This window comes from Castanea sativa, chromosome 2 (genome assembly GCF_040712315.1).
Source record: "Castanea sativa cultivar Marrone di Chiusa Pesio chromosome 2, ASM4071231v1".
NCBI lineage: Eukaryota > Viridiplantae > Streptophyta > Magnoliopsida > Fagales > Fagaceae > Castanea > Castanea sativa.
Genome location: NC_134014.1, coordinates 5341585 through 5361708, shown reverse-complemented (window position 1 = coordinate 5361708; position 20124 = coordinate 5341585). Strand labels below are relative to the sequence as shown.

Below are 20124 nucleotides of genomic sequence, written 5' to 3'. Positions count from 1 at the left end.
TTCTTGGCTTACTTGTGTGAGTTGCTGTATAAAATTTGATTTGGAATTTCAGTGTTAGTGATCCTTAACTTATAAGATACATTTTCATGGCCTTTTTAATGCTTTACTAGCCCCTCTGTATGTGGGTTTAACGGTAATTTAGTTTACTTTATGTTTCTGTTAAAGTTCTTTTTGTTGCACAACTTTTAGTTGTATTATCTCTGATCATGTTGTAGAAGGTTGTGGGCATCATCGATGTGTTGAAATTTGAAAGGCTATTCTTTATTGTTTGATGTGGTGTATTTGGAGGAAAGAAATGCAAGGAGCTTTGATGGGTGGGAGAGGAGAATGATAGAGCTGAAAGCTTTCTTTATGAAGACACACTTCTTGAGTGGATATCAGGTTGCCAGCCTTAGGGGTGTTTTTCTTCTCTAATATAGTTGAACTTCTTGATTTTTGTAATTTTAGGGCTTTATCATGACGTTCTGGTAGTATACTCCCTTGCAATTATTTTTTATCAATAAAGTTTTGATTACCTATCAAGAGGAGAAGAAGAAGGTTGTGTTTATACCAAAATTTAGTGCAAGGGGAATCGGGCAGAGATGGCATATGTCATCTCTATAATATAAAATTACAAAACATATTACATTCCCTTAATCTCATCACATTCTTAAATAATGTAATATTGTATTCTTATATTGAAATTATATTAATGTAAGACTACAATAATGTAATATTTCAGTGTAATGTAATATCACGGCGAATCAAACGCACCCTAAAAGTATTCAATTCAATGTGTTGACAACATGATTGTTAGGACTTGGGATCCTGATCTAGCTACATCACCAAATACTTGTTTGTGTCAGAGTTTTTGAGCAAAAAGTCACGATTGCATTTGCAAAATGCGATTTTAGATGGAATGAAGTGTTTGGTAAAATTTTGAAACCCTGCTTTTCGGTTATTAGCTAAATGGCAATTGGCACATACAATACGGCCGGTCGCTTCGCGTGGATTTTCATAACCCTGCTGTGCAAAAATGGGATAGGCATTTGAAATGGGTGCCCCAGTTATTATATATATCATGAGCGATACGGAAATGGATTTCCTGCATTTTCGCATTCCACCCCAGGAGATGCAATTCCACAATGCATAGCTGTTAAGATTTTTTTTTTTCCCTCTATCTCTAAATTGCCCTCAACTTTCTCTTGAACTCCCAAACTTACTCTGTTCTCTAACTAAAAAGATGTACACAAGACGGATAAAACACAGAATCATAGCAACAATAGACAAGAACCTTTTCACTCTCAACAACCCAATTTGAATCTTCTGACACGGGTAAGGTTGAGTGACGAGGAGGAGCTATGATGAACCCATCTGACTTCAATTCCAATTTAATTGGTTTTGGAGAGAGAGAGATTCACCCACCTTTAGGCCTTAATGCTTTTCAATTGGGCTCCAAATGTGCCTTTTAAACGTCCAAATGAATATCAAAATCTTAGAGGTACCCTTCCAGTTGCTAGACAATAGTTCATGTAGTTTGAAGGTTCAGGTTCCTGATGACTTCTCGGAATTCAACACTGCAATAAAACTGCTTAAGAACAAATGTGTTACTTTCCATGGTATTATTCTCGTCTCACGGAATTGATTGGGCCCTTTTTATGTCCATGGCTCATTGCAACACCAACTTATTCCTTATTTAAAGTTGGGCTCGGACTACCTACTACCTAGGATTCAACGTTCAAGTCCGACCAATAATTTCTCTAGCATCAATTTATGACGTTGAGAAGCAAAAATATTGCCAGGTTCTATATATGCAGAGGATTCATATCTGAGATGTTTGTGTGATACATGGACCCAACAGAGGTATAATACTATGAAACTATCAAATACATTTTGCATATTGGAAAATCATGTCGGAAACATAATGTGATGTCACACTAAATTGGGTATTCCCAGGGAGGTTGTAAGTGATGTTGTTGGTACCATTGTTATTGTTGTTTGGACAGGCAATACTTTTATATGATAATTAGTCGCTAACCCGTGCGATGCATAATAATGCCACAGTCCTTACACAATAAACCATATGCTCCAACCCTTTGATTACAACTCCAACCCTTTGATTACAGTGATCCTTTAATGACCACTGCTTCTGCCATTCAAGGATCATTCAAATTAAATTTCTTTGTCCAAGCTTTAACATAAGACTGCATTTCATCTTGAGTTACTACCCCAGAATTGGAGCACCTCGACATTTGAACTTGATGAATCTGTAAACCAAAACATTTATGTCACATTGCTATGTTGCACACACACACACACACACACACACATATATATATATATATAATTACAAATTATCCTTGCACTAAAAGATCATTAAAAGTACTTAATCTTAGCATGATTTTCCATGTAATAAAGCAAAGAAACCATTGGTAGATTATCCAGTACACTCCAACTATCTTATGGGTCTATGCATTTATATTACAAATCATTTAACTTGCCTTTATGCTGCAAACTTGTAGTTGTTTCTTTCTACAGATTATGCATGGATAAATGTTACAATTATCTACTTCCTTATAGCATGTTCTATTCAGATCAACCACACCATGGATCTCAAGGAAGGTGGTATCCTTGACAAATGAAAACAATAACTTTGGTAAATGCCCTCATCTCTTATAAACCAATTTTCATTATTGCAGTCTAAACATACATTAACAGCCAAGATAAATAGTAAAGCAAATGAGAAACTAATAAACTACTTTAAAAACTTCTAGCTTAGTTGAGTATTCTCTGCACTTTATTTTGTGTTATTTCCCATCTCCAAGTCATCCAAAGAACCTGTCCCATTAGTGAATAATTCTTCCATTACTTACAAAAATTGTTTAAAGAAGAAGAGAAAGAACTAAATTGTACTACTAACATGCTGCTAAGTCAACAAAGTTTTTAAGGGTACCACATAGTTCAACTCCTTCCACATCTCGGATTAATTTGATAACATTATATAAAGTAATTATGAACAAAGCATGAATGTAATGATTGATTGATGTGCACCAAATCATACCCAACATATAAAATGGAAATTTAAATTTATTTTTCTACCGTATTAAAATCTACTTACAAATCACTCTAAGACAATTCATTTATTCATGTCAAGGATTTTATAAACGATTTTGCAATTATGATACCTCATATTTCTAGCCAACTAATTTGTAAAGTTAATTTTTATCAACGGAATGTGCCCATTGCATTCATAGCTGTGACTAAGAAATAGGGAGTACTAAAAAGTTGAACCCATTTCTCTGCAATCTCTCTGCTCTCCTTGTATCCATCTGACTTCTACATAGTATTTTTTTTTTTCCATATAAATAATGATATTTCATAAAACAAAAGCCCCAAGTACACCGGGAGGGTACATGGAATGATCTACATCAAGATCGAAAATTACAATGATCAAGCATAACAAAAATATTAGAGCAAGAAAAAGAAGAGAAAGCAGAACACCAAGCAAACAAAGAGTGGAGGAGGAGAGATTTAATCTCAAGAGTCGACTGTTCCATTCCCTCAAAGCATAAACCTCTCAGGAGATTTAATCTGACTTCTACACATTAACCTACACATAAACCTCTCATATATTAATTGATTTACCTAATAAAGCTGGAGGTTCTGAGATCAGTGCATAAAGATCCTAATTTTTGAAAGGTATTAGAAATAATGCATTGAGATACTGAAAACAAAAGGCACAATATTATAGAAAGTAAATTGACCTTCCTCACTATAGTGAAAAAAGCATCCCATGTTCCAAAATAACGTTGAGGCACCCTAGCCAATAATTTTCCTTCATATTAAAGTTCAACTTTGACAATTTGCAATCCACACAACAGAAGCCAAAAAAGAAAAGAAAAGGAAAGGACCATTAAATAGTAAATAATCAAGTTGTGTCTCTCTTCAATAACTACTTAAAACCTTTAAATAGTAAATAATCAAGTTGTGTCTCTCTTCAATAACTACTTAAAACCTAAAAAACGGAACAATAAGGAAAAATCTTAAAGATACAAACTTACCCTAATTGTATGGTCCATAAAAAAAGGAAGAGGTTCCCCCCCCCCCCCCCAATTTTTCAGTTAGTTTGTCATAATTTTTAAGTGATGTATTGGCCAAGTCCAATGCAACCTCCATATAAAATTCAAAGAAAAAAAAAATAAAGGCAAGAGAGATAGAGAAAGGGAGTACCTTCAACTGCTTTCAAATTTGGTAGTTATTCATCAATGCCACCACCTTTTCTTGTGCTTTGGCATTGTTGCCCTCAGTTCCTACAAATAAAATCAAATGCACTCAATTTGCATAGAGTAAGAAATGCGAAATATTAAGTACTCTAAATGGTACAATGAATTTTGCACAGTGACCTTGCCTAATCATATCAAAATATGCCCAAAGGATCTAAAAGCCAAGAGAAAGTACTCCAATTAAAAACTTTCACCCTTGACCATAACACTGCTTAGCTTTGTAAAATCAATTTGCTGTATTCAAATGAAAAAATAAAATAATCCCAAAGCCAAAGTTTACCTGTAAAATACAGCGAAAACCATTCAAACGAAACCCAAATAACTCAACATAAAAAAGTTTTCAACTTTTTGAGGGAGAGAAAGTAACAATTAGATAGCAAGGACCCAAGGCCACATACAAACCCAATTGGCAAACACAAATTGAATATACCAATATGAATATATATGTAGAGCTTACATAGGTCAATCTCACATACATATACTTGAATAAAACCACAACATTAAAAAGAAAACCAAATTTCCAAAGAACTAAAATTGATATCACAATTGACAACAAAATTTAAACGAAATATGTAAATAGCATTGCATGTGCATAAGCAATTGGGTTCCACACATCCAATCCAAAGTTCAGTTTAAGCATTTCTTCAAACACTTGTGCAGCATTAAGAAACCAAAGAAAAAAAAAATAGAATTCCAAAAATTTAGAAACTAAATAAAAAAAAAATTCCAGAATTGAAAAACCAAAAGGATTAAAAAATGAAACGTGGATGTTCCAATACCAAAGAGAGAGAGGGAGAACGATTAGGTATTGTTGTCATGATGTACCTTTCTCCATATTCACCAAGCCAATCTGATTGCTAGATGACGTTGTTGAAGCTCTTGGTGATGAGCTCTTCAATTGTGTAGTTGTGGCACTGCAAAGTTGAAAGATAAGTAGAATGGAAAATTTTTTTTAAAAAAAAAAAAAAAAAACTAAAAGATACATCGAAAAATTCACCTTGCGTTAAATACCCTACCTTTGGTTTTTCTGAAACGGCAGCAACTGAAAGGACTTGAACATCTAGTGGAAGAAAGAGAGGGAGGGATTATGAATCTGAAGTCTGAACTTTGAAACTGTCTTTGGAAGAGAGAGAGAGGCTGCCGTTAGCAAGCTTGAAAAAGTGGAACAGGGGTAAAGCAAAAGGTGGGGAGATAGAAAGGGTTTTTTGCTGTTAAAAATTAAAGACCATTCAGCTAGGTTTGGGCTTTATGGTGGACAACATATAGGTTAGGCTTCATGCTAATCATCATTAATGTGTAGATACATGTCTATAATTAAAGCTATAAAGATTGGGCTTTATGATGGAGATAAGGTTGGGTATCATTTTTCTTTTATTAGTATTTTAAAATTTAGGAAATGCATTTTAAATTATAAGAGAAATTCAGAAAAAATGTTGGTAATGACATGATTGCTGATGTGGCTCAATAAGAGAGTAGCAACATTAAATGCTACGTCTCAACTTTAGTATTATATAGATTATTATATGGCATTGCAGATATAACGGAAGTTAGGCTAGAGGGTGAGCATGGTCAAAACAGTGGGCAACTATGATTATATTATCCATTGGGAATTCAAGCTAAGTAGCTCCATTAATTTAATTGGGAGTATCATTTTGCGTATTGTGATTATTACAACATCACTCTCATATGAGAATATTGTTAATATCGTTTTATTATATGTAATATACTTCTTCAAAATTGTAAAAGTTATTGTGACTTCATGCGTACTATCAATTTTTTTTTTCAAACCTAAGATTTTTGTATAGAATAAGGTGTTAGTATACATGGCAATATCCCATGAATTAATAGTTTGTCTTCCTTCCGCAAACAAAGTTGAGTAAAATGGTAACATCAATATTGATTCATCTGTCTCTAACTTTAAGCATTTCTCAAATTATCTTGACAAGTGGGATTAACTAGAGTTCTATAAGTGAAGGGTGTGACATATACTCATTACTCACAGTTTGAAAAGTACATTGTTGGAACTAGGTTGATAAAAATTAAAACTTTGGCAATATTTTAGTACTCATACCAAATAGGTATTTTACTTTGGAATTCACAATGTATTTTATTTAGCTACATTTATATTCATTAAATATAATCAAGGACGGAACCAGGATTCAAACTTAGGGAGGCCAAAGTTCTTTGTTCAAGAATTTTAAAAAGTTGGAATATTAATATTAGAGGTTGACAATGATGCATTATTAGCATTTATTTTTTTATTTTTTTTCTTTATTTAAAAATCAATAATAGATATTTATAATCAAGAGTTCTGTAAGTCAATTAGCATGCCTTGATATTTTCAAGGTCTGACTGAGGTTAGACCAATTCTTTATTCTATCCACATTATAATTTTTTTTAAATCTATTTATTCTTTTCACATAACTCTATACCTAATAACTTCATAATGCTACATATAAAAGATTCTAAAAAAAAAAAACTATAGTTAAAAGTTCAAATCCATGTCTAGTTTACATTAATAAAACAACTAAAATAATGGTTAATCAACATCATGCACTAATATTCAACGAAAAAAAGGGTGAGACAATTATTGGTGTCTTGGTTAAGGATATTTTTTTAAATTGATAATTATTTGGTTAAGGTTGAGGTAGCATAAAGATGTGAGATATTTTCCTTTAAAAAATTGCCATTTTGAAAAAGTAGTAAAGAAGAAAAAAAGAAAAAGATCTATTAAACAATCACATGATAATGAACGGTAACTTTGAGTCTTTAATCATGTAAATAATAAATCTTTTTCCATCACTACATTAATTTAGTTAAGACACAAAATTTTTTACCAATAGACTAATTACACATCTGCTCTAGTGGTAGTTTAGGTAAGGCACAAAACAGTAGATTGTTGTTGTTTCACACGTGTATTACATTTATGCATGCATGCCAAGTGTGTCGCAAAGTTAATAAATATTAAAAATTAATAAAATTCTATCATTCACAAAACTAAAAATTTTCCACGGGTTGTGTTAAATGAGCAACGGCACTTTTAAAATAAATAAACTTTTTTCATGGATTGGGTTAAAGACACCAACTGATCCAAGTTGCTGGTGACACTAATTGGTGTGTGGATGGAGTGATTAGTAGCATAAGAGTTGTTTCTGTAACTATGGGAAGAATCATTTGAGAGGGACAAAGAGTTTTCAAATGAGAGGTAGAAATTGGGGTAAAGATTATTGGGTTTTTGTGATTTGTTTTGCTAGGATTTATAATTGAATTGTTTTATTTTATTTTATTTTTTTTACTTAGACCGTGTCCAATTTTTTTTTTTTTGAATTGTTTTGTAGATTTTCCTTGTTGTTTGGATTTGTAAATTGCCCAAATGTTTAGCTAAATATTTTTTTTGATATTCTTAAGACAACCAAACAAGGGATGATTTATTTGATAATTTTTTTCATTTTTAGTTTCATGGGCCAGCTTGTAAATTGTTTGGGAGAGGGGGGCCAAGTATATTTATAGTCAAAAGTAAAATTTTTATGCTATTATATATACTAGGGAAGTTTTTTTCAAAGGCTGGGGGGAGGGGGGGAGGCATGGCCCCCCTCAGCTCCAAGGTAGTCATGTCCTTGAATATAATTGTATTAGAATCACAAAATAATAATCATGTATTATTTTTACAAAAAAAAATGAATTTGAGTGTGGTTTTTATACAATTTGTATAATTTATTTGTAGTCTCATTATGTTTTATGAGATACTATTATTCTATAACTTAAAAAAAAATCCATAAAAGAGTTTTTTTTTTAGGACGGGGGGGAGCATTCATATTTTTTAGGAGCCAAATTATTAAAAAAAATTTAATTTAAGAAAAACACATATTAACTATTTTAAGAAAATGCTGAAATTTTTTTTTCGTAAAATATTTTACAATGCACAAACAAAGTGTTTGTAAGAAACAAAGACTTTGCAGTGGAATATAAATAATCGGTTTTTTGACATACCTCTCTTGGCCTAAACCGATAATCACATAGGAGCTTTGAGATTGTTCTGCGTTGTCCAGAGCCAACCTCAACGCAGACCAGCTATTCAAACACTATCTAAATTCCAATTTGTATAACCATCGAATCAAAAACGTTTCTTTGACGGTATTGCATACTACTAAAGTGATACAAACATAATCCACAACCTAAAAAACTCACTACACTCTGTAAACACTATGAGAGAAATGCAGAATTCATTCTCTGTACAATGGGTACCAATCTTGGTATTTATATACACACTACTCTATTAATATTGAGTGTGATAGTGGGCATAGTAGGGTAGAGTAACGGTTCAAGTTATTACTTCATAACTCCTGGATGTTATCCTTGGTGAGATATGCATAGGGACATACTCACTTTAGATGTCTTTCTATATTCCTCTCAGTATCTGACAGTATTAAAAGTTGTTTGTTTTCAAATGTCTTGCTTTGCTATTGGAAATATTACATAATAAGTTATTTAGAATGGGTTGTGTTAGGTGTCCGTTAACTACAATTTTTTTTTTTTGAACTTTTTTTCTGACAAAATTTGTCTTTTTTTGCAGTTTATGTCATTTTTTTTTCAATTTTGTAGGTACTATTTGGTGTCTTTTTTGACTTTTTATGACAATTTTTTGTCTTTTTGGCACTTAACAAGCATCAACTACAAGGTGCCCATTATCTACAATTATTTTTAAAACTTTTTTCTAACAAAATTTATGTCTTTTTTGGCAGTTTATGTCATTTTTTCAGTTTTATAGGTACTATTTAGTGTCTTTTTTACTCTCTTTTTTTTTTTTTGACAAAATTTTGTCTTTTTTGCACTTAACAAACACCATACGGTGCTTGTTAATATTCCCTAGAATTAGCAGAAGATGTTTTTCTCAAAAAAAGAATTAGCTGAAGATGTTGCATTGTGGGTTAAGATGAATCCAAGAACTCCTCTCTGGCTTTTCCTACCCAAACATCAGCCCCATTCTATGGTCATTGTCTATTGACACGTTTCTCCATTAGGTAGCCAATATTGTGACATGCTCAAGATCACAAGAATTTCCAAAATTGTAAATTTGTAATAATAACTACAAAACCATAAGATTATAGTTATTGATTGATTCGATTCTATTCCATTTCAGGTCATTTCAACCCTTAGTCAAAAACAAAAGGTCATTTCAACCCATATGGGCCAATGGCCACAGTTCTCCCTTTTCTTTTTTCCTCTACGCGTGCGTTTTGTGTTTTTTGACTAGATCTTACTGTTTACGATTCAGTCAAATTTCAAAAAAATGAGCCTAATCAGATCAGCTGTGAATCTCACGCACTATTTATAATTTAAAAATTATTTTATTATAATATTTTCGGTAATTAATTTTCAAATTTTAGTAAATTAAATAATATACAAACAGACTCTTCATTTTACTCTCTCTCATAAAGAATCTCTTTCATCAGCCTCTCATCCACAGTCAAATCAAAGGATACACTTCTATGATGATTACTTTTTCTTTTCCTTCTCTTGCCCATCCCATCCATTATTATTTTGATTTATTTAAAATTTATCTCTTGTGAAATATATTTTTTATATTATTAATTTATTTTAAAAAATATGACATAAACTTTTTAATCTAAGATTTGTTATATATACTATAAGTATCATGTTAATGGGGTGCTTTTAAAATCATTATTAATAAATTATATTAGAAAAATTTTAATATAATTTTTATGGAAAATATAAAAATTTGTTAATAAAATTAGTTTCTAATAAGAAAGTCAATTTTGTATTAGAGGTTGTATCAGTTTGGCCAAAAAAATTATATATTTTGGTACTAGTTAATACGGTGTACCGTTTTGAGGTTACCGCTAATTCTATAATAATAATAATAATGATGATAATAATAATAATAATAATAATAATAATACAATATTTTTTAAAAAGCTAATACTATTTGGACAAAGTTTAGTTATAAAATTAGTTGTAACCTAAGGTTACAACTTTATTCAATATATTTTTATTGAAGATGAATTTTTACAAACCCTCCATTGAATTATATCTTCTTCTTATATCTTTCATACTTGCAAAATTTTTATAAAATCAAAAATCGATAACTATGTTATCAATAAATTGTTTAAATTACAAGTTTTTGTAATTTAAAATTATGCATAAAATGTAAGCTTATAGATCATATGATAAATAATATCCAATTGGCACAAAATTTGATACGTGTATTAAGAACATACAATTCAATGGTTAAATTTTCAAAATATGTAATAATGTAAACGATATTAAATTTGATACGCGTAATGTAAACGATATTAAATTTTCAAAATATGTTATAGGCTTCGGTTACACCTAATTTTGTAACTAAACTTTGTTTATACTATTTCACTAATGCACAATATATATAATTTATAATAATATATAATTTTTTGATAACCAATTTATTATAATAAATATATATATATGTACTTTTTTTGATTTTGGACTTAAAGACTAGTACGGTAACATAGTTAAAGGGAATAAAAAATACATCAAATATACGCCATGTGAGTCGCATGACCATTTGGATGGGTAAAATGTGAACACGAAGACTTGTCTTTTTCACTTTCCATCACTGACCACAAGTTTCAAAATTTTACATTCAAGTTCACAGTCAGATAAAACAAGGAAAGAAAAAAGTAGGGAAGAAGGAAACTGCTAGGAGTAAAACTGTAAAAGAAGAGAAGTTCATGAAGAAGGAAAAGAAGTTCATGAGGCAACATCAGAGAAATGAGAAGAAGCAGCAGCTTGATGAATCTGCAACGACAGGTGAAGAATTTTTTCAAAGAATCACAAAAGCCTCAACTGCTTCTTCTATTTTTATTCTTCTTCAAAGACCTTCAATTTCTTAGAATTCTACAACAAAACCTATATAACACTCTTTAACATTTCCCATATAATAATATTTTCCACATAATAATAATAACGATAATAATAACTTGAATTAGTAATCTCGAAATATATAAATATCAAAATATTTAATTTTAATAGACAAATTGACTCGTATATAAAATTAACACTCAAAATGTTGAATGAGATGCACGCAAATGGTTTGATCAAATTCAAGAGTGTTCTTTTTTTATTCTAAACTCATTTTGTACGGTGTTTCATATAGAAAATGATATGTATATTTCACTGTGTTAGCTATCTTGCATTCTTGCTAATCTTCTTAGTTGCATCTTTGGCCATTTCGTTTTCCTATTCAAAAAGCAAACATTTATTTATTTATTATAAATTGCTGGTATTAGGCGAGGTTAGTTTTTTGGTTTCCTTTAACTTTGGGGTGTATAGCCTATTAGAATTGGAAAATTATTGTGTACTCTCGGAGTACCATAAATGCGTACTCTTTTCTCTCATATGATTAGTAGGTTCCACTAATTAAATTCATGGTGGGACTTACCATTCATGTGAGAAGAAAAATTACATATTTATAGCACTCCGAGAGTACCTAATAATTTTTCATCAAAATTAATGAAAGAAAACATACTCGGTTAATTTAATCTCAATCGTTACTCAAACTTGCCTATCTCTTCCCTGTGAAATTATTCCCTGCTCCACTAGAGAACGATTTTGCTGCTTACAATAAGGTATTAAATATTTTCTAGGATCTAGATTAACCATTTATCACCCAATGTTTTTAGGATCTTTTGTAATTTTTATTAGGCTTTAGATTCTTTTTCAAATTTTTTTTAAGGGAATTTCAACTTATAACGTCTGTTTTTTATAATAGCTCTTATCATCAAACCAAGATATCAATTAATTTTTTGTGTAAGCGGAGATTGAATCCCGAATTTCTTATTTAATCATAATTTATTTTTTTACTAATTGAGCTAACTGGAACTCACAATTCTTTTTCAATTTCAATGCTAAAGAGACATTAACGAGTCTTTTAGTATGCGATATATATATATATATATATATATATAGAGAGAGAGAGAGAGAGAGAGAGATAAAGTTTACTTTTGTTTTTGTTTTTACCTCTTCTTTTTATAATTATAACAATGATCATATTTTTTTATATTATTTTCCTGGCAATCTTTTATCAATCATCATATTTTTAGTATTTTTGATAAATATATTTGTTTCTGGTAATCTTATAAACTCAATGATCATATATATATATATATATATATATATAGAGAGAGAGAGAGAGAGAGAGAGAGAGAGAGATAAAGTTTACTTTTGTTTTTGTTTTTACCTCTTCTTTTTATAATTATAACAATGATCATATTTTTTTATATTATTTTCCTGGCAATCTTTTATCAATCATCATATTTTTAGTATTTGTTGATAAATATATTTGTTTCTGGTAATCTTATAAACTCAATGATCATATGCTTCTTATGAATGGTAGGCTGTGACGTTATACATTTATAAAAAGAAGCATGCAGCAACTTCCCATTACTAGAAAGTGAGATTTGTTTTCTTATACATATTTTTTTTACAGAAACATCATAGGGAGAGGGAGGTGGGATTTGAACCAAATATATGGAATACCATAAAAATGTCATTATTGTGTTTTATATATAGGTATATACAAGGATAGGTTGTAATAATGATGATGTTTGAGCTAGGAAAATATTGTTTCATAAAGTTGTTAAAGTGAAAATTCAAGTTTTGAAATTTTCTAAGTTAAAATTCAAAGTTAAGTATTTTCGATCGGTCGAAACTTTGACTCGATTGATCGAAATGGTAAGAAAATAATTTTGGAGTTTCTAGATGTCTTGATTGCTGCTCAATTCCTATTCGATTGATTGAAAAGAGCACTCGATCGATTGAAATGAATTTTCAACTGATTGAAAGTTGAAAATCAAGATTTTTCTACATAATTTTCTGGTGACTATTGAGTGTGTTTGAAGAGGTTTCAAGCATTGTGAACAGTTTTATAAAACATTTTAATTCTCCATACTTGCCTTTTGATAAAATATAACCCTATGGGTATAAATAGAGGTTTATGTTCGCTTGAAAAATAACTCCACAAAATAGTAAGTTAGAGAGAAACATAAGAAATCCTGTGGTCATTCTCCAGCATTGCTATCTGTAGAACCTATCATTTTGGTTGTATCCTGCGGACAAATTTGCGATAACCTTTTATTAACAATAGTGTAGGGGCAAATATTGTCTAAGGAAAACGATATTGTGCCTCTAAGTTATCTATTTTCTATTTGTCTTTTGTGTTAACCTTGTTTTTCCATTATTACTTTGTGTAATATCCCTAACAATCGTAAACAATATTTCCTACAATGGAAGGAACAAGTGATGTTTAAGCGTTGAAGATGTTGAATCATGAGTTGGTGAAATTGGATCGCTTTGATGAAGCCAATTTCGACTAATGGAGCCAATTTCGACCGATGGAAAGACAAGATAAAATTGCTACTTACTGCACTCAAACTCTTTTATGTCTTGGACCCAAATTTGATGTCTTTTCCTACTGCAAGTGATGAAGACACTGATGAGATAAAGGCACAAAGAAGAAAATGAGAGGAAGACGAACTGATTTGTAGAGGGCACATTCTCAATACTCTTTCGGATCGTCTCTATGATCTTTACACATCAATGAAGTTACCGAAGGAGATTTGGAATGGTTTGGAGGCAAAGTACAAAACTGAAAAAATAGGTACGAATAAATTTATTATTCAAAGTATTTTGATTATAAAATGCTTGATAATTCTCAGTTTTGGATCAAGTATATGAGTTACAAATTTTGGTCAATAAACTTCATGATTTGTCAATCAATATTCCTAAAACATTCCAAGTGGGTGCAATCATTGCAAAACTCCCACCAAGTTGGAACAATTTTAGGAAGAAACTTCTACATATGTCGGAAGATCTCGCTTTAGAACAATTCGGACAACATCTTCGAATTGAAGAGGAAAGTCGGATTAGAGATGAGACTAACACCGATTCTAAAGTGAATGTGAACAATGTGAGCAATGTTCAAAGTGGGAGTTCAAGTAAGACCAATAAGTACTTGAAAGTAGGGGTGTCAATTTAGGTTTGCATGTCGAGTTCGTGTCGTGTTGAGGTAGGGGTATTCAACTAAATGGCTCAACCTTAACCCAACCCATTTAATAATTGTGTCATGCTCCTTCAACTCTAACCCGACCTGTTAATAAGGTGGGTTGACCTGACCCAACCCATTTAACACGCTTAATAAATGAGTCGTGTTGGGATGACACGAATATAACACAACCCATTTCAACTTGTATAATATTTAATGTAACATCCATCTAGAAATAATTTTTTTTACATCCTAAAAGCAGTGCATACACTTTAAGTCTTCAACCCACATTCAAAAAATATAGTTCAACGAAAATATAACATTCATCTAGAAATAAGTTCTTTACACTCTAAAAGAAGTGCATACACTTCAACCCAAATTCAAAATAACATAGTTTAACAAAAATAACATAGTTCAACAAAAATATAATAGCCTTGGAACTTGTCTAATGCTAAGTATCAATATTGAAAGAATTGGAGTAAATAGTAGACTAATCCTAACTATGACTACAATTATCATCCATAGAGAGAGAGAGAGAGAGAGAGAGAGAGAGAGAGAGCAATAACCGGTTTGAGACTTTGAATTTGAGAATTGGGCATGAGACTATAAGATAGTAGAGTGAGTAGTACGGCTGAAATTAAAAAATAAAATAAAATAAGATATTTATAAGAAGTATTAGAGATTTAGGGTTTGTAGGGTTTAAAGATCTAGAGTTTGTAAAGTTTCAATTTCCAATTATATCCCTTATAAGTTTTTGTAATTACTCAATTTTTTTTTAAATTTAAAATATATGTTGGATATAAAAGGTATTTGACAAATCTTAAATAAAATGAATATTATTTGTTATACGAGTTAAATAGGTTGTGTTAAGTGGGTCATTTTGGGTTGATACAAATAAATTGGCGTGTCAAACAAGTCATTTGTGGGTTATATGAGTTGATCCACTTATGACATGTTTCTTGTCTTGTCGTGTCACTTTCGAGTCAAGCCATTTATGAACCAAACCCATTAAGGCACAACCCTAACCTGCAAAAACTCGTGTTGAGTTCGTGTCGTGTTCGAAGGTTGGGTCGAACATCAAAACCCCTACTTGAAAGTGAACAAAAGTAGTAGTTTCAAGAAGAACAACTCCAATAATCCCAATAAGGACTAGAAGAATCGGGCTTGTTTCCATTGTGGAAAGAAAGATCATTACATTCGCAAATATAAACTCTTAAAGAACAAGAAAAAGGATGAAGAAGGCAATGCCATTGAAACGAATGTCATTGAGGACATTGTTGCTATGGTGAGTGGCATACATATTGATATGATCACTGAAGTTCATATGGCTGTGATTGCAAATCCTTTTGATTGGTGGTTCGATTCGGGTGCAACGGTGCATGTGTACAACAACAAAGAGCAATTCAGGACTTATGATGAATCTTCCATATAACAACAAGTGCTGATGGGCAACCATAATAAAGTAAGGGTTCTTGGAAAGGGCATCGTTGATGTGAAAATGAGTTCCGGCAAGATGCTGATCTTGACCAATGTTTTTCATGTACCCGATATCAAGAAGAATCTTGTGTCTGCCAATTTGTTATGTAAGAGTGGTGTAAAAGCTGTACTTGAATCAGACAAGTTAATCTTGTCCAAGAATGAGATATTTGTAGGAAAGGGATATGCTATTGATGACATGTATAACTAAGTATTATTAATAAAAAAAAGTTTTTGGTTGAGCTTATTTTGTTGATTCTTCATATTTGTGGCATGCTAGATTATGACATTTAAATTTCAAATACTTAAAAGTTTATGTCAAAGCATGGTATGATTTCATATAAGCATGATGATGAAAAGAAATATGAAATTTGTATTCAAGCAAAGATGACAACGAAACCTTTTTCTAAGTCGGATAGAAATTCTATTATGCTTGAACTTGTACATTCGAATGTATGTGAGTTGAATGGTGTATTAACTAGAGGAGTTAAAAGATACTTCATTACATTCATTGATAATTTCTCTAGATTTACATATGTGTATTTAATGAGAAATAAAGATGAATCCTTTGACATGTTCAAACGCTATAAAACTGAAGTAGAAAATCAAAAGGATAGGAAAATAAAGATCCTACGAAGGGATAGAGGTGGTGAATATTTTTCTAATGATTTTTCTACATTTTGTGGGGAGCATGGTATAATACACCAAAGTTTAGCCCCTTATACACCCCCAACAAAATGGTTTGGCTAAAAGGAAAAATAGGACTCTTGTAAACATGGTAAATGTCATGATCTTAAATGCAGAGCTCCCATTTAATTTATGGGGAGAGGCATTGCTTACAGTATGTCATGTGCACAATAGAGTACCTTCCAAGAAAATTAAAGTATTTTTATATGAGTTATGGAATGGAAGGAAACCAAATCTTGATTATATTCAAGTGTGGGGGTGTTTAGCCTTTTATAGAGTGGTTGATCCAAAAAGAACAAAGTTAGGACCAAGAGCTATGAAAAGTGTGTTTGTAGGTTATGCTGAAAATTCAAAGGCATATAGGCAGTGGCGGCGCCACGTTATGCTCAGGGTGTTCCCAAGAACACCCTGACTTGAAAAAAAAAATTATATATAATAATTAATTTTTTTTATTTGTTTACCCTTAAAAAAAATAGGAACACCCTCAATCAAAATTAGGAACACCCTCAAATAAAAAAAAAAAAAAAATATATATATATATATATATATATATATATTTGTTCTACTTTCAAGCAAAAAAAAAAAAAAAAAGCCCAAAAAAAATTTCAACTAAAATTTGAAAAAAAAAAAAAATTGTAACAGAGCAAAACAACAGGCTCTCTCTCAACTCTCAAGCCCACGGCAAACCCACGGATTCTAAAAAAAAAAAAAAAAACCAAACCCCAAATCAAACACCTCAAATCAGTAAATCGGTACATCAGAAAATCACTAAAGGCTAAAGAAAACCTAAAAAAAAGAGCAACAGAGCAACGCCTCCCCTTAGAAGTCAGATCAATCCAGTCGCAGTCCAGACTCCAGAGCACATCGTCTTCGTCGCCCCTCATTGAAGATCGGTCCAGTCGCAGTCCAGAGCACATCGTCGGAGATCGCTCGTCAGAGATCGCGTCGCTGCCTTTCACACATTGCGTCGCTACCGTCGCACATCGCTCGACAGTCACTGCCTCAGCCTTCACCCTTCAGGCCTCCCTGCTCCGGTCCGGTGCTCCCTCAAGGTATTTCTCTCAGTCTCTCTCTCTCTCTCTCTCTCTCTCTCTCTTCTTTAAGAGATAACTTTATCTGAACTGTGATTGCCTGAAGCGGAAGCTTTAACTTTATTAATGTTTTACCTATTTTTTGAATTTTTGAATTTGGCATTTTATGATTTATGATTTGGTTGGTGTGTGTTGGTGTTGGTGAGATATTAATTGTCTTTTAGTGTAATGTTATTGTGATTTGTGATTGTGAAATTTTCTTATTGGCAGCTGGCTCTTGTGATTGGGGGCATAAGGCAGGCTTGTTTGTTGAGTGGGATGGGGGTGGATGGGCTGATGGGCACATGGGGCCGGGTAATTAGGTAAAGCACTAAAGCAGTGTAATGTGCACATCAGCACATTACCGGCTCTTTTAGTGTAATGTGCACATGAAATGTATGTTAGTGCAACTAATAAACAATAATTTAATTAACTAATAATTAATTAGGGAAAGCAACTAATAAACAATAATTAATAATTTAATTAATCAATACAATATAAAAGACAAATAAATTAAATTATGTTAGGCTAAACAACAATTAATAATTTTATAATTAATGAAACAACAATATAACAAATTATAGTTTATAAAAGACAAACAAATTAATGAGACAACTAAACAATAATAATTAATAATTTTATTAATATTTCAAATAAACTTATTATTTATTGTTTATTCTTTTGCTACCCCTGGGAAAAATTCTTGGGAGCTAGGAACGCCCTGGGAAAAATTCCTAGAGCCACTACTGCTTATAGGTTATTAGACTTAAGCTCTAATACAGTGGTGGAATCAAGAGATGTTGAGTTTTTTGAGGATAAATTCAATGAAGATTCCACGAATACTTTGATACCTACTCAAACATAACAAGGTGACTCTAATCCTAATACTACTTTGGGTGGTACTAAGAGGATTGAAAGTGGTTCACCAAGTGAACAAAGAAAGAGTCAAAGGATAAAAAAAAGTAAAGAACTTTGGTCCAGACTTCATTTCTTATCAAGCTCAATTGTTTCTTGTTGAAGGAAATAGACAAGTGGTCCTAAATAAAATACCTATAGTGTCTAATACAGAGAATGATCCTAAATCATATGAGGAAGCTATGGCTTCTAGAGATTCAGCTTTCTTGAATGAAGCTGTGAATGATGAGATAGATTCAATATTTTCCAATAATACTTGGGTCCTAGTGGATCTACCTACTGGTTCTAAACCAATTGGTTGTAAATAAGTATTTAGAAGAAAATATAATATTAATGGATCAATACAAACCTTTAAAGCAAGGTTAGTGGCAAAAGGCATTAAAAAAAGGGAAGGACTAGACTATTTTGATACTGTAAAGTTGTTATTTACAACTATTTTGTATTGGCTTTAATTCTGTGCCAAATTTGATTGTAATTATGTTCAATTATGTTTACCCTGTATTTTATGTGGAATTTCATTGTATGGGTTGTATGTGAGAGAGAGTGTGAAGGCTCAAGCACCTATTGAAGACAAAGTGGATTTCGTGAGAAGTTTTTTGAGAAGCTTTCCAGCGAAGTGAGCCTCGTGCAGAACACATGACTAGAATGCGAAGAGTTATGATAGTTGGTTTTCGCGAATAATTCGCAGGTAAGACCTTCTAGCAAAATACTCGCGAAATGTTATGTTTTGCTATTTTGGCATATTTGCTACACCATGTCTTCACTCACACTATATATACCCTTATTACCCATATATTGGAAGAGTGTTTTTCAGAGAGAAAACCCTAGCATGCACACTTGAAAGTTAGAGACTGTTATACCCACACTCCTCTACATAATCTTTTGTGGTTTTTCTCAAACTCCTACCTCTCTATATCCATATCCTTGAGAGGTTGATAGTCAAAACACTTACCACACCCATTCTAAGTGTAAAGTGAGGTTTTGGTGCTATTGGGAAGCATTAGAAGAAGCCAGTGTTGGCGGATGCAATCGAGTTGAATTGCGGGATCCGGAAAGCTAGACAAAACATGGTTCCGAGAAGCCTTATTGGAGTAGGAGTTTGGAAGGTTTAGGTGCATTGGGTAGATTAGGCTTGAAGAGTCTCTTGCTATTCATGAATCCCAGCTTATTTTCTAGTGGATCGATTTACCGCTTGGAGGGCGGCAGAGAGGTTTTTTGCCAAGTTCTTTGGTTTCCTCTTTGATATCACGTTTCAGTGTTATCTTGTGTTTGCATCTTTCTTCTTTACTCTTTTAGCTTTCATTTTATTGTTGATATATGATGAATATGGCTTAGAGTAGTTTTATTATTTGTTCGCTCGCATTTACTCTATTCCGCATTTAGTTAAGTTATAGTAAAATCAATCGAGTCGTAATTTTTAATTTGGGGGTCTAAACAGCTCTTGTGTTTTCACACAAATCCGAGCTTTCAATTGGTATAAGAGTGGGTGCACTTGTTGTGGTTTCATTACCTAAGTGCGATCCTAGACCCCGTTTAAGATGGAACGATCTCAATCCCTAAATGCACCTCCCTACTTTGATGGGAGCAATTATGCATTTTGGAAAGTCCGTATGAGAAAATTTCTATGTTCTATTGATGATAGTGTTTGGGACACTGTTGAGATAGGATGGACTAG

The 20124-nt window shown here is 32.0% G+C and overlaps 1 long non-coding RNA gene across 1 annotated transcript; it reads right to left on the bottom strand.

Moving 5' to 3' along the window:
- Positions 1-1822: 1822 nt before the first annotated feature.
- LOC142626167 (uncharacterized) lies at positions 1823-5497 on the bottom strand. Its single transcript, XR_012842465.1, has 4 exons — positions 5279-5497; positions 5088-5176; positions 4210-4289; positions 1823-2246 (listed from the first exon to the last, which is right to left on the bottom strand). It is a non-coding gene; the product is annotated as an uncharacterized LOC142626167 (long non-coding RNA).
- Positions 5498-20124: the final 14627 nt, after the last annotated feature.